This window comes from Chelonia mydas, chromosome 13, assembly GCF_015237465.2.
Source record: "Chelonia mydas isolate rCheMyd1 chromosome 13, rCheMyd1.pri.v2, whole genome shotgun sequence".
NCBI classification, from domain to species: Eukaryota; Metazoa; Chordata; order Testudines; family Cheloniidae; genus Chelonia; species Chelonia mydas.
This window is the reverse complement of record NC_051253.2, coordinates 36827016-36842357: the sequence shown is the minus strand read 5'-3', so window position 1 is coordinate 36842357 and position 15342 is coordinate 36827016. Positions and strand designations below refer to the sequence as shown.

The following is a 15342-nucleotide window of genomic DNA, read 5'->3' as shown; positions in this document are numbered from 1 at the left end:
AAGCTGGACGAGCACAAGTCCATGGGGCCGGATGTGCTGCATCCGAGAGTGCTAAAGGAGTTGGTGGATGTGATTGCAGAGCCATTGGCCATTATCTTTAAAAACTCATGGCGATCGGGGGAAGTCCTGGATGACTGGAAAAAGGCTAATGTAGTGCCCATCTTTAAAAAAGGGCAGAAGGAGGATCCTGGGAACTACAGGCCTGTCAGCCTCACCTCAGTCCCTGGAAAAATCACGGAGCAGGTCCTCAAGGAATCAATTCTGAAGCACTTAGAGGAGAGGAAAGTGATCAGGAACAGTCAGCATGGATTCACCAAGGGCAAGTCATGCCTAACTAATCTAATTGCCTTCTATGATGAGATAACTGGCTCTGTGGATGAGGCAAAAGCGGTAGACGTGTTGTTCCTTGACTTTAGCAAAGCTTTTGACACGGTCTCCCACAGTATTCTTGCCAGCAAGTTAAAGAAGTATGGGCTGGATGAATGGACTATAAGGTGGATAGAAAGTTGGCTAGATTGTCGGGCTCAACGGGTAGTGATCAATGGCTCCATGTCTAGTTGGCAGCCGGTATCAAGTGGAATGCCCCAAGGGTCGGTCCTGGGGCCGGTTTTGTTTAATATCTTCATAAATGATCTGGAGGATGGTGTGGATTTCACCCTCAGCAAGTTTGCAGATGAGACTAAACTGGTAGGAGAGGTAGATATGCTGGAGGGTAGGGATAGGATACAGAGGGACCTAGACAGATTGGAGGATTGGTCCAAAAGAAATCTGATGAGGTTCAACAAGGACAAGCACAGAGTCCTGCACTTAGGGTGGAAGAATCCCATGCACCGCTACAGACTAGGGACTGAATGGCTCGGCAGCAGTTCTGCAGAAAAGGACCTAGGGGTTACAGTGGACGAGAAGCTGGATATGAGTCAACAGTGTGCCCTTGTTGCCAAGAAGGCCAATGGCATTTTGGGATGTATAAGTAGGGGCATTGCCAGCAGATCGAGTGACGTGATCGTTCCCCTCTATTCGACACTGGTGAGGCCTCATCTGGAGTACTGTGTCCAGTTTTGGGCCCCACACTACAAGAAGGAGGTGGAAAAATTGGAAAGAGTGCAGCGGAGGGCAACAAAAATGATTAGGGGACTGGAACACATGACTTATGAGGAAAGGCTGAGGGAACTGGAATTGTTTAGTCTGCGGAAGAGAAGAATGAGGGGGGATTTGATAGCTGCTTTCAACTACTTGAAAGGGGGTTCCAAAGAGGATGGATCTAGACTGTTCTCCGTGGTAGCAGATGACAGAACAAGGAGTAATGGTCTCAAGTTGCAGTGGGGGAGGTTTAGGTTGGATATTAGGAAGGTGGTGAAACACTGGAATGCATTACCTAGGGAGGTGGTGGAATCTCCTTCCTTAGATATTTTTAAGGTCAGGCTTGACAAAGCTCTGGCTGGGATGATTTAGTTGGGGATCGGTCCTGCTTTGAGCAGGGGGTTGGACTAGATGACCTCCTGAGGTCCCTTCCAACCCTGATATTCTATGATTCTATGATCATAATGGTCCCTTTTGGCCTTAATATCTATGAATCTATGAATTGCATTGGCTGCATTGGCCTCCAGAGGGAGTGCAGGCAGCGCCAATGAGCTTTCAGCCTGCCAAACATGTACTATGCAACCATTCTGCGGCTACTGAGTTTGTAATTGAATTCACTCCCTTATTACAGGGTCATTGATGGCAGGGTTTGGTTTCATGAACTAAGTTAGAAGTAGGTATGCAGTGTCCACAAAATAACCATTGTCACAGACACACCCTAGAGAACTGTATTGTTTCCAAGGAATAAAGTCCCTTCTTCCCCCATCAACTACAATCCTGATCGCCTCTGCAACGGAGCATTATGAACCTTTCCAGTGTTTCCCATGTTGCCATTCATAAATCTGCCTCTGTGGTCCACTAAGTCTTTAGTAACCTCTTCACATATTCACTCACCTCTTTTGGTGGGCAAAATATGGTAATGTGGGTGCCATCAGTGGACCCTGCATAGTTCAGAAATCTCATTCTGTCAAGTCCAGCTATTATTTACAGAACTTTGATTTTGGCAAACACCCTTGGGAAGATCACAGTGTTCATTGCCTTGCAAACCTGCCCAACCACAGCCCCGACAGTGAGCTTCCCAACCCCAAAGTGGTTTGCAACTTACCGATCACTGTCTGGTGTTGCTAGCTTCCAGAAAGCAAAAGCCACCCACTTCTGCACCAGTATGGCTTTCCTAAATCTTGAGATGTGGTTTAAGCACCTTACACAGCTCCGCGCAGATCTGCTTCCTCATACAGAAGCTCTGAAGCGACTGCTCATCATCCCAGGTTTCAAAAACAATGGGATCCCAGCATACCGAGCTGGTTCTCCTGTACTAGAAGCACCAGGTCCACCCATGAGCATGCCATGGCAATGCCAGCATTCACCATTTCTGATCCATGGTTCCCAAATGAATTGTCATTCACTCTCATGCTCAGCCATTTTTGGAATATCAGAAAGTTCTGCAAAGATTCCATCCAACGTCTTGCTGATCGCCTACACCGCCGCATAAACACATGTCCTGCAATAAGAAGCCGGAGCAGAACCAGATCATCATCTGATTGCTCCATGTCTACCACAAAGCTAGGAAGGAGGGAGAGCTGGTCAGGAGCACCCATCGGAAAATGTGTGAAGGCAGACCACAGAGCCAACAAAGCACAGCAAGTCATGTCCTAGAGAGTCACCTCTGATGCTCAGAACCTTGGGATACCACCCCCTGAAATGGTAGTGTTATAGTTGCCTAAAAACAGCAGCTGTGGGCACAGAGCTATACTTGTGTACACGGCATTATACCCATGTCCAGCCCAGCATATGTGGACTGTTGACACGGGTATGGGGAACATGCACTAGCATGTACATGGTCTAGTAACTGAGTATATGCACCAGTGTAAAGACACCTGTAGGCACCTAGGCCATGATTTTAAAAGTATTAATGTGCTTAAATCTCACTGATTGGAATACAAGTTAGCTGCCTGACCACCTTTGAAAATCTGACCCTTATTGAAACTCAATGGGACCATGAAAACATAAGCCCAAGACTCATATATTCCTTGTGAGCAAGAGTTAGGGTGAGACTCACAAAGGAACTTAGATGCCTAACTGACAATTTAGGTGCCTAATTTCTAGATTTAGGTGCCACTGTTATTCACAAAACCCCCACTCAGCTGCTGCTCCACCCTGTATGCCCCAATACTCACTTGGCACCTAAGTTTTTGGTGTAAAATTTCCCTAGGTGCCTATTTTTCAGCCTGTGAGCATGTACACTTCTGCCTCACTCTAGGCATCTGGGTGCCTAAGCCCCCAGTGTAATCCACCAACCAGAGGAAGATAAATGTTTCTCTGCCCGTCTCGCTTCTGGGGCCCAATCCAGTAGGCATGCTCAGTGGGCACCTAACTCCACAAAAAAAAATCCAAGAACTAGGACATCCTTCATAATTTTTAGCCTAGTGGTTTGGGTTCCCACTTGAGATGGGGAACACCCTGTTCCAGTCCCCGCCTCTGTCTCACTAACAGATGGGAATTGAACAGGGGTTCCCCTTCTCTCACGTGAATGCCTATGGGATATTCCAGTATGGGGTCACTTCAGCCTCTCCTGTTGAAGCTGTTTCACTTTGATTAAATTAATGAATATTTTTGGGGCAGAGAGTGTGTGAGACTGACTCTCCTGTGTGGTTGTTAGGGTAATCCCCTGGAAGCTGAGAGCCCTGGGTTCCTGTCCTCCTGCTCCAATGACTTTTTAGTTGTTTATTCAAGTGGAACAGCTCCAACAGGAGAGACTGAGGGAGCCCCACATCAGGATATCCTGTAACCAGGGGTTATGGCTGTCACTTGTGACGTGAGAAACCCTGATACAAATCCCTTCTCCTCATCAGACAGATGGGGAACTGAACTGCAGGGGGTCTCCCATATTCCATATGAGTGCCCTAGCCCCTGAGCTAAAGGTTCTGAGACAGCTCCTCCTGCACAACCTCCTCCTCCATTGTTGTTTTTTTGTTTTTGTTTTGTTTTTTTGAGAGAAACCCCATAGGCACCTAACTCTAGGAGAGGGCTTCCTGGTTGTGGAACCCAAGCAGTGGTAGGCACCTCTCTTCACCCTGGACTTTGTCGCCAAACTCCTGTTCAGGGGCAGGGCCTAGCACACACCCCTCAACTCAGCATCTCTCATTAGCTAGTGTCACTGTCATAAATATAAAGGGAAGGGTAACCACCTTTATGTATACAGAACTATAAAATCCCTCCTGGCCAGAGGCAAAACCCTTTCACCTGTAAAGGGTTAAGAAGCTAAGATAACCTCTCTGGCACCTGACCAAAATGACCAATGAGGAGACAAGATACTTTCAAAGCTGGAGGGGGGGAACAAAGGGTTTGTCTGTCTGTGTGATGCTTTTGCAGGGACTAGGTCAGGAATGCTCTTCAGAACTTCTATTAAATTAGTAAGTAATCTAGCTAGAAATGCATTAGATTTCCTTTTGTTAAATATCTGGTAAAATAGGTTGTGCTAAATGGAATGTATATTCCTGTTTTTGTGTCTTTTTATAACTTAAGGTTTTGCCTAGAGGGATTCTCTATGTTTTGAATCTGATTACCCTGTAAGGAATTCACCAATCTGATTTTACAGAGGTGATTCTTTTACTTTTTCTTCTATTAAAATTCTTCATTTAAGAACCTGATTGCTTTTTCCTTGTTCTTAAGATCCAAGGGTTTGGGTCTGTGTTCACCTATGCAAATTGGTGAGGATTTTTATCAAGCCTTCCCCAGGAAAGGGGGTGTAGGGCTTGGGGGATATTTTGGGGGAAAATGTCTCCAAGTGGGCTCTTTCCCTGTTCTGTGTTTAAGACGCTTGGTGGTGGCAGCATAGGGTTCAAGGACAAGGCAAAGTTTGTACCTTGGGGAAGTTTTTAACCTAAGCTGGTAAGAATAAGCTTGGGGGGGGGGTTTCATGCAGGTCCCCTCATCTGTACTGTAGAGTTCAGAGTGGGGAAGGAACCTTGACAGTCACGGTTCCTTCCCCACTCTGAACTCTAAGGTACAGATTTGGGAACCTGCATGAAAGACCCCCTACACTTATTCTTACCAGCTGTCATAAAAATAAAGGGAAGGGTAAAACCCCTTTAAAATCCCTCCTGGCCAGAGGAAAAATCCTCTCACCTGTAAAGGGTTAAGAAGCTAAAGGTAACCTCGCTGGCACCTGACCAAAATGACCAATGAGGAGACAAGATATTTTCAAAAGCTGGGAGGAGGGAGAAAAACAAATGGTCTGTGTCTGTGTAATGCTTTTGCCGGAGACAGGACAGGAATGGAGTCTTAGAACTTAGTAAGTAATCTAGCTAGGTATGTGTTAGATTATGATTTCTTTAAATGGCTGAGAAAATAGCTGTGCTGAATAGAATGACTATTCCTGTCTGTGTGTCTTTTTTGTAACTTAAGGTTTTGCCTAGAGGGATTCTCTATGTTTTGAATCTAATTACCCTGTAAGGTATTCACCATCCTGATTTTACAGAGGTGATTCTTTTTTTTTTTACTTCTATTAAAAGTCTTCTTGTAAGGAAACTGAATGCTTTTTCATTGTTTTAAGATCCAAGGGTTTGGGCCAGTGGTCACCTATGCAAATTGGTGAGGATTTTTACCAAACCTTCCCCAGGAAGTGGGGTGCAAGGGTTGGGAGGATTTTGGGGGGAAAGACCTGTCCAAACTACGTTTTTTCAGGAATCCAGATAAAGTTTGGTGGTGGCAGTGGAAATCCAAGGGCAAAGGGTAAAATAATTTGTACCTTGGGGAAGTTTTAACCTAAGCTGGTAAAAGTAAGCTTAGGAGGCTTTCATGCAGGTCCCCACATCTGTACCCTAGAGTTCAGAGTGGGGAAGGAACCTTGACACCAGCTTAGGTTAAAACTTCCCCAAGGCACAGATTTCTTTCTTGCCTTGGGAACCAGCTTAGGTTAAAAACCTGGTACGCTGCCAACACCAAGTGATTTAATTAAGAATCCGGGAAAAGACCACTTGGAGATGTCTTCCCCCAAAACATCCCCCCCAAGCCCTTACACCCCCTTTCTTGGGGAGCCTTGAGAATAAATAAGATGAGCACAAACCCCTTGGATTTTTAAGACCCAAAAAACCCAATCAGATTCTTAAAAATCATAACTTTATTAGAAGACAAAAAAAGATAAGAGAACAACTCTGTAAGATCAGAATGGAAGATAATCTCACAGGCAGTCAGATTCAAAACACAGAGAATCCCTCTAGGCAAAACCTTAAGTTACAAAAAGACAAAAACACAGGAATACACATTTCCTCCATCAGAGTGAATTTACAAGCCAAAAAACAAAGAAAACCTAATGCATTTTCTAGCTAGATTACTTACTAACTTTAGAGGAGTTGGAAGGCTTGCATCCTTGGTCTGTTCCTGGCAAAGGTATCACACAGACCGGCAAAAACCTTCCCCCTCCTCCATATTTGAAAGTATGTTGTCCCCTCATTGGTCATTTTGGGTCAGGTGCCAGCGAGGTTACCTTAGCTTCTTAACACTTTACAGGTGAAAGGGTTTTGCATCTGGCCAGGAGGGATTTTTCAGCACTGTATACAGAAAGGTGGTTACCCTTTCCTTTATATTTATGACACACCCCCTAGAGGCAAAACCCTTTCACCTGTAAAGGGTTAAGAAGATAAGGTAACCTCGCTGGCACCTGACCCAAAATGACCAATGAGGGGACAACATACTTTCAAATATGGAGGGGGGGAACAAAGGGTTATATCTCTCTGTGTGGTGCTTTTGCCGGGAACAGACCAGAAATGCAAGCCTTCCAACTCTTGTTAAGTTAGTAAGTAATCTAGCGAGAAAATGCATTATACTTTCTTTTGTTTAATGGCTGGTAAAATAAGCTGTGGGGAAGGAACCTTGACCCAGTGGCAGAGCGGTGGGATCATTTTGAACCAGGAGCACAGCAGGATTTTAAAAGGTTTTGTAAAACATGATTGCAGCTGTTGATTCTGTCTCTCTGCCTGGGGGACAGAGCAGCAGGCATAACAAAAAGACTCTTTTGTAGGCTAAGAACAGCTATTAGAGACAAAAGGTATCAGGTTACAATACAGCAAAATTTTACAAACCAGGGTGGTTTTTTTTGTTTTCTTTCTAACTCTTGGGTGTAAAGTTAGTTAAAAACAGAGAGGTTAGGATGACAGACTGCCCTGTTCAGCAGAAGCTGGAATTAGCCAGATTTGAGGCTGAGGAAAGACAAAAGGAACATGAAAGATGGGTAGAACTCAGACAGATGGAAATGGAGGCAAAAGAAAAAGAAAATCTAATGCATTTTCTAGCTAGATTACTTACTAACTTAACAGGAGTTGGAAGGCTTCCATTTCTGATCTGTTCCCGGCAAAAGCGTCACACAGACAGACAGTACCCTTTGTCCCGTCCCCACCTTCCAGATTTGAAAGTATCTTGTCCCCGCATTGGTCATTTTGGGTCAGGTGCCAGCGAGGTTACCTTACCTTCTTAACCCTTTACAGTTTACTGCTTTCCTCTGGGTGTCTTTTTTTGAAAAGGACCCAGAATATCCACAGCTACACACTGAAATGGAACCTCAATGATGGGGAGTGGCTGGAGAGGGGCTTTGACCTGGTCTTGGGGTTTTCCCACTCTTTGGCACACCTCACAAGACCGGACATAGGTAGAAACATCCTTGCCCATTCTCTCCCAGTGGAACAACTTTCATAAATGGTCTTTGGTTCTGTTCACCCCAGCATGGCCAGTAGGATGATCGTGGGCTGAGCTTAAGAGTTTTACCTGGTACTTAGTTGGAACTACCAACTGTCTCTGAGGACGCCAGTCTTCCTGGTGTCCACCAGAAAGAGTTTCCTTGTATAAAAGTCCTCTTTCTACAACAAACCTGGATCGATGAGAAGAGCTGAGAGGCAGTGGGTTGCTCTGTGCTGCCGTCCAAGCTCTCTGGAGGCTTTCATCTGCTTCCTGTTCGGTCTGGAACTGTTCCCTTGATGCTGGAGACATCAGTTCCTCATTGGATTGTGGACCTATGCTTGGTCCCTCTGGAAGCGATGCAGGTGATGGGGCTGTTTCCGTTGCCTGTGAACCACTCTCCGCTGGTGCACTATGTTGGGGTTCAGGCTCCAGCTGAGCATCTTGTGTCGGATTATCTGCTGCTGCCAGTGCAGGTTCGGTGGGGCCCCCTGGTGTTGGGGTTGCAAGTACTGGATTCAGTGCTGGCAAGGGTCTGGTGCAGGTGACTATTCCCACCCTCTTGGCTAGCTTCACATGATTGGCCAAGTCTTCCCCCAACAGCATGGGGATGGGATAATCATCATAGACTGCAAAAGTCCACATTCCTGACCAGCCCTTGTACTGGACCAGCAACTTCGCTGTAGGCAAGTCAGAAGAGTTTGTCTTGAAGGGTTGAATCATCACTTGGACCTCTGGGTCGACTAAACTGGGGTCCACTAAGGCAGCATTGATAGCCGACACTTGTGCTCCCATGTCCCTCCACGCTGTAACCTTCTTCCCGCCCACACTCACAATTTCCTTCTGCTCTGAGGGTATCTGCGAGACATCTGGGCCTGAGGACCTTTGGTGGGACCCCAATGCAATGAACTATAATCTGTTGGAGTTCTTAGGGCAGTTGGCCTTTAAGTGCCCAGGCTCAATACATTTAAAACATCGGCCAGCTGACTGGTCACTGGGGTGAGGTGGGTTGCTGGAGAATGGTGTGGTGAGACAATAAGGTGTCTGGGGTTTTTCTAAGGGTGGAGTCGGGGCTTTGGGTTGCCCCAGGTAGTAGGATGTGGTCTCCAGGTGTCCCTTCTGGTATCCACTCAAACTGTGACCAGGGTTGTTTCTCTCTCCTCCCTCCACCCGTTTTGTTCCGGTTTGCCCCTCCTCTCTGGCAGTCTGGGACTGCTTGTATCGATCAGCATAAGAAGCAAGACTTCCTGCTGAGTCCATTTTCTTATCCCATAAACACTGTTTTATATCATCCTTGGACATATTCAGGAATTGCTCCTGTATCATCAAATCCTGCATTCCTCCACAGCTAGTGATATCCCATCCTTTGAGCCATTTATGAAAACAGATCTATCATCTGGTTTACCTAAGCCACATTACTTAGTCCAGGCCCTCTCTCTTAAGGGCTCTAAATTTTACTCTGTAAGTTTCAGGTGTAACTTGAAATTGTCTTAAACCCAAATCCTTACATTTACCATAATCAGAAGCCTCACTTATAGGCATCTTATTGAATATGTCTAGAGCTCTTCCAGTCAATTTTGCTACCAATGTAGTCATCTTGTGAGCGTTAGGAATTTTATGGAGTGTGCACAGTCTCTCAAAGGTGAGAAAATATTCAGTAATATCACTGAATTCATCATACTGTGGACATAGTCGCTCCCATTTGTGGATTGTTGGGGAAGGATTCTTAGAGTTATCCGGTATATTCTGCTGAGCCCTTGCCTTCTCTATCTCCAGTGCATGTTTCCTCTCTTTTTCCCTCTCCTCCATTTCTTTTCCTTTTGCCTCCATTTCTTTTGCTTTTGCCTCCATAGTTCTCCTGTGGGCAGCTTCTTCTGCCTCCACCCTGCCTTTTTTTTGGCCATTTCTGCCTCCCTAGCAGCTTTTTGTGCTTCCACCCTGGCTTTTTCTTTGGCCGCTTGTGCATCAATCTCCATCTGTCTGAGTTCTACCCATCTTTCATGTTCCTTCTGTCTTTCCTCAGCTTCCAATCTGGCTAATTCCAGCTTCTGTTAGACATTGCTTTTTGTCATCTTAGCCACTCTGTTTTTAACCTAGCTATTCCCAAGAGTTAGAAAAAAAAACTGGCTTGTAAAATTTGCTGTGCTGAACCTGATACCTTTGTCTCTGATAGCTGTTCTCAGCCTACTAAAACCCCTTTTGTTATGGAGCTGCTCTGTCCCCAGGCAAAGAGACAGAAACTGCAGCTGTAATCACCTTTTAAAAAACCTTTAAAGATCCTGCTGTGCTTCTGGTTCAAAATGATCCCTCCACCCTGCCACCATGTCAAGGTTCCTTCCCCACTCTGAACTCTAGGGTACAGATTTGAGGACCTGTGTGAAAGACCCCCTAAACTTATTCTTACCAGCTTAGGTTAAAACTTCCCCAAGGCATGGATTTCTTTCTGTCTTTCTTACCTTGGGAACCAGCTTAGGTTAAAAACCTGGTATGCTTTACAAGCCAAAACAAAGAAAACCTAACACATTCCACCCTGGCTTTTTCTTTGGCCGCTTGTGCATCAATCTCCATCTGTCTGAGTTCTACCCGTCTTTCATGTTCCTTCTGTCTTTCCTCAGCTTCCAATCTGGCTAATTCCAGTTTCTGTTAGATATTGCTTTTTGTCATCTTAGCCACTCTGTTTTTAACCTAGCTATTCCCAAGAGTTAAAAAAAAAAAACTGGCTTGTAAAATTCAAATGATGGTTTAAAAACTTAAAGTTACAGAGAATTCACCATTTACACTAGTTTAAGCTTGCAAGTGACCCATGCCGCATGATGAGGAAGGCAAAAAAAGTGGCTAGGTCACTCCAAAAAGTAATTTTTCCTCTGTTGAGGTCCTCCCTTCCCTCAGGGAGGGTCCCTTTGGGCAGTTGTGTGAGAGCCTTTAGACTTCCCTCTGCTCTGCACTGCTGGAGCTATGGGCTGCAGGTCTGCACACCTCCAGCTCTGTGATCCAAATGAATTAATTCCCTGTTTTTTAATGCCTCCATCAGATGGAGCATTTGCTGCATTGGGGGGCTGAGGGGGTGTGTGGAGGAGACGACTGGCTCAGCCCAAAATAATCCCTTAACCCCTTCTTGCCCAGTGTGGGGTTTCTACACCACAGTTATGATTTTATTTTATATGTAAACATTGGTTTCCAATGCTTCTGCCTACTATCATTTGAATATCTGTGCTTTATTTAATAAACTTACATTTGATTTCACTATAAGCAACCCTAGATTGCCCTGGTAAGCATCACAGCAACAATGCAAATTTACTCTTAGACCTTGGATGTCCCATAAAGGTTTCTCTACCCGACACACATTTCTATCATCAGCTTTTGGGTTTAAAAGGTCATATGGGAAATTTAAACTAGTTCTGATTAAAATAAGGGAGACTTTTTTCATAAAATCCAGATATCCTTGAATTACAGAATTAGAGCTGCTCAAACAATGGGAAGGGGAGAGATGACATATCAAAGTTTTCCTTTCTTTTTCTTTATTTTAATAGAATTATTTGTTTTTAAGACCAGAAGGGGATTTAAAAGGAATAAATTAATTAATATTTCCTCATTTGTTTTGTCAACATTCAAAATATTAATGAAAAATTTACTGGAAATACAATACTTCAGAACAGGTTGACCAGTTCGATAAAGGGAAATTCTTTGTAGAGCTCAAATGCCATTTGGTCTCTTCAGAGCTGTAAAGTCCCATTAGAGTTTAGACAGTCCACAGATGACAAACCTGATGAAGGAAAATAATCTCTGTCTTAACTGAATATCTTCATGCCTGTTTTCCATAAGGCGTCTTTCACCTCCTTGTTCCTGAGGCTGTAGATAATGGGGTTCAATATCAGAGTCACCACTGAGTAGAACAGAGAGAGTAACTTTTTCACATCTGGAGAGAAACTGGACTTAGGGCGCTCGTACATAATAAAGGCCATTCCGTAGAACAACATCACAATGATGAGGTGTGAGGAGCAAGTGGAGAAGGCTCTGAGCCTGCCTTTGGCAGACCTAATTTTAAGGATGGTTGAGATGATACAGGTGTAGGACACCAGGAGCAGCAACAATGGCAGAGTGAGGATGACAGCAGCACCCACAATGATCTGGATCTCAATCCAGTAGGTGGCCAGCACACCAGCTTCAACAGCGGCTGAATCTCACACAAGAAGTGGTCGATAACATTGGATCCACAAAAAGGAAGTGTGAATATAAAGATTGTGTGCTCCAGGGTCACCAGAGTGCCACGGATCCGTGAGCCACCAGACAGCTGGATGCAAACCCTCTTATTCATGATGGCCATGTAGTGCAGTGGGTTGCATATGGCACAGTAGCGGTCATAGGCCTTAGCAGCTATGAGGAAGCACTCTGTTCCACCAAAGAATAGAAAGAAATACAACAACCAGCAAAGGAGATGGTTTTGTCTTCTGAGAGGAGATTGGCCAGCATCTTGGGCAGAGTGACTGAGGTGTAGCAGATCTCCAGGAAGGACAAGTTCCTGAGAAAGAAATACATGGGGATGTGAAGGGCCGGATCCATACTTATGTCAACAATTACGAGGATGTTGCCCAGAACTGTAATGATGTATATGCATAGAAACACCACAAACAGAATGATATACCCATCTGCGTGGTTAGAGAAGCAAAGTATGACAAACTCAGTCACAGAGGTCTTATTTCTCATTTTCTTGGTCAACATAGCTCATCTTGAGAAATAAAAAGAAAAACTACATATTAGTTTGGTACTATTTATCTATTTATCTATTAATCTATGTTCTTTCACCTAACTCTCCATGGAACCATCCCTCTGCCAGTCTGATATGAATCAGGACTGACATCATTTTGGACCAATATCTTATCACAACACAGTAAATCCAGAATAACTTTGCTGAAGTCAATGGTTTCCATTCTTCTCTCAGTATCCCTGGCTTTATATTGGTGTATGTTAATAAACTCAGTGGAAATGCACCTGTTCTATACTAGCATCAGAGGAAAAATACTTGAATCAGTGATGTTATAATTATATGAAACAGAGGTACAACTAGAATCAGGTTCAATGGAGTTACACTGGAGTAAGTAATTTCAAAATATGCACTCAAGTCTCTTGGAGCATGTATGTTAAAATAATATGTCACCATTTTTTTTATTCTCAACAGGAATGTGGCACAACCTGGGAAGCTACGCCAATATACTTCAACTGAGCATATGGACTGCTTTATCATAATTTCACTGCATGGCAATTCCAACTCTTGATATGAAAAGCATGTGTGGGGGCTATGCTATTCACTGTGCTACTCTATGGCATATAGATAGATAGATAGATAGATAGATAGATAGATAGATACTCTAATGACCTGTTTCTCCTCTCTTCTGCACTAAACTGATAACAGTCCATTGACTTCAGTGCCAGTAATCCTGCTCTCATTTACTGTCCCCTCTTTCTTCATCCCTCTACCTCTGTTTGTGCCCCATTTCATCTACCCATTAACCTTCCTAAACATATCCTAAAACTTTACTAATCCTCTTCATTTCACCAATTCTACTCTTACTTCAGAAAGTAAGGGTGCTCACGCTGAGTCAGACCAATGGTCCATCTAGCCCAGTATCTTGTATTCGGACAGTGGACGGTGCAAGATGATTCAGAAGGGGTGAACAAGTAGAGAGCCATTAATGAGTGATCCATCCCCTCTCATCCAGTCCTGGCTTCTAATAGTTAGAAACTTAGGGACACCCAGAGCATGGGGTTGTGTCCTTGGCTTTCTTCAAAAATAGCTATTGATGAACGTATCCTCCATGAATTTATCTAATTCTTTTTTTAACCCAGTTATACTTTTGGTCTTCACAACATCCCTGGCAATGAGTTCTGCACGATCGCTGTGTACATATGAAAAAATAATTCCTTATGCTTGTCTTAAACCTGCTACCTATTAATTCCATTGAGTTACCCCAGGTTTGTGTGTTATGCAAAGGAATAAATAAGATTTCCCTTTTCATTTTCTTCACACCATTCATGATTTTATAGAAGTCTAACATTTCCGCCCTTAGTTGTCCCTTTTCTATGCTTAATTACAGTACGAAAAATTAAGAGTAGCTTCACTGGAGCTAAATGAGTTGCAGTAACATTACATTATGGTAAGGAAGATGAGAACACATGTCTCTCCCTGTGTAAACCATCTAGATCATGACTGTAAAAAGTATTGTCCTCTTGAATGTGTATATATAAGGGAATCCATTTTTACTGAGTGCAATTTTAAATTTTGTTTTATTTTAGTTATATTTGAGACCTGCTTCTCACCAAAATTGCACCCTGAGTCTTCACCAAAAGTCCAATAATGAATTATTACTGAATAAATATTTTGACAGTCTTCTAAATCTCTTTATCAAATGACAGTTATTTAGAGCATGGTTCTCCGCTCTCTTATCCCTGAGAAACTCACAGCAATTAATGCAATTACACCAGTAAAAAACAGGAGGAAAGCTGTGGTAGCTAAACGTCTACCCTATGAGATCATCTTCTGATGTACACAGTCATTTCATTGAAGTCCACATGGTTCCATCAGTGTAAACTCAATGAAGTGAGATCAGAGTTGAGGAATTAATTTCCTTTTTCATATTATTAACTACATTTGCTCAAAAAGCAGAATTTATGTCCCACGGTAAATACTAAGATTTCAAAATTTCATTTAATCACAAACCAGGATGAAAAGGCAAAAATCTCTGATTTTATTTTACAAAATTATATGTTCCAAAAATATTGTGTTGGAATCTTATGAATACATGATGAAATGTTTCATTTCTATCATCTAACAATATTTCATTTTGGTACGTTTTAATAATATCTTCCCATGCAATCATTTTGAATTGAATAGAATAGCCAAAATTTTCTGATTATGTCCTATCCAAATTTAGACAGAATCAATATGTCGCAATGTAAAAGGTTTTGATTTAATCAAATCAGAATTTTCTGGTGGAAAACTGTTCTGTTGGAATCTTGTCCACCAGCTCTACTATTACCTGTGTCATAAATATAAAGGGAAGGGTAAACACCTTTAAATCCCTCCTGGCCAGAGGAAAAACCCTTTCACCTGTAAAGGGTTAAGAAGCTAAGATAACCTCGCTGGCACCTGACCAAAATGACCAATGAGGAGATGTCAAGGTTCCTTCCCCACTCTGAACTCTAGGGTATAGATGTGGGGATCTGCATGAAAAACTTCCTAAGCTTACTTTTACCAGCTTAGGTTAAAACTTCCCCAAGGTACAAACTATTTTACCCTTTGCCCTTGGACTTCCACTGCCACCACCAAACTTTATCTGGGTTCCTGAAAAAACGTAGTTTGGAAACGTCTTTCCCCCCAAAATCCTCCCAACCCTTGCACCCCACTTCCTGGGGAAGGTTTGGTAAAAATCCTCACCAATTTGCATAGGTGACCACTGGCCCAAACCCTTGGATCTTAAAACAATGAAAAAGCATTCAGTTTCCTTACAAGAAGACTTTTAATAGAAGTAAAAAAGAATCATCTCTGTAAAATCAGGGTGGTAAATACCTTATAGGGTAATTAGATTCAAAACA

General features: G+C 43.3%; 1 pseudogene; it reads right to left on the bottom strand.

The window, feature by feature from the left end:
* Window positions 1-11540: 11540 nt before the first annotated feature.
* LOC102934735 lies at window positions 11541-12471 on the bottom strand (annotated as a pseudogene).
* Window positions 12472-15342: the final 2871 nt, after the last annotated feature.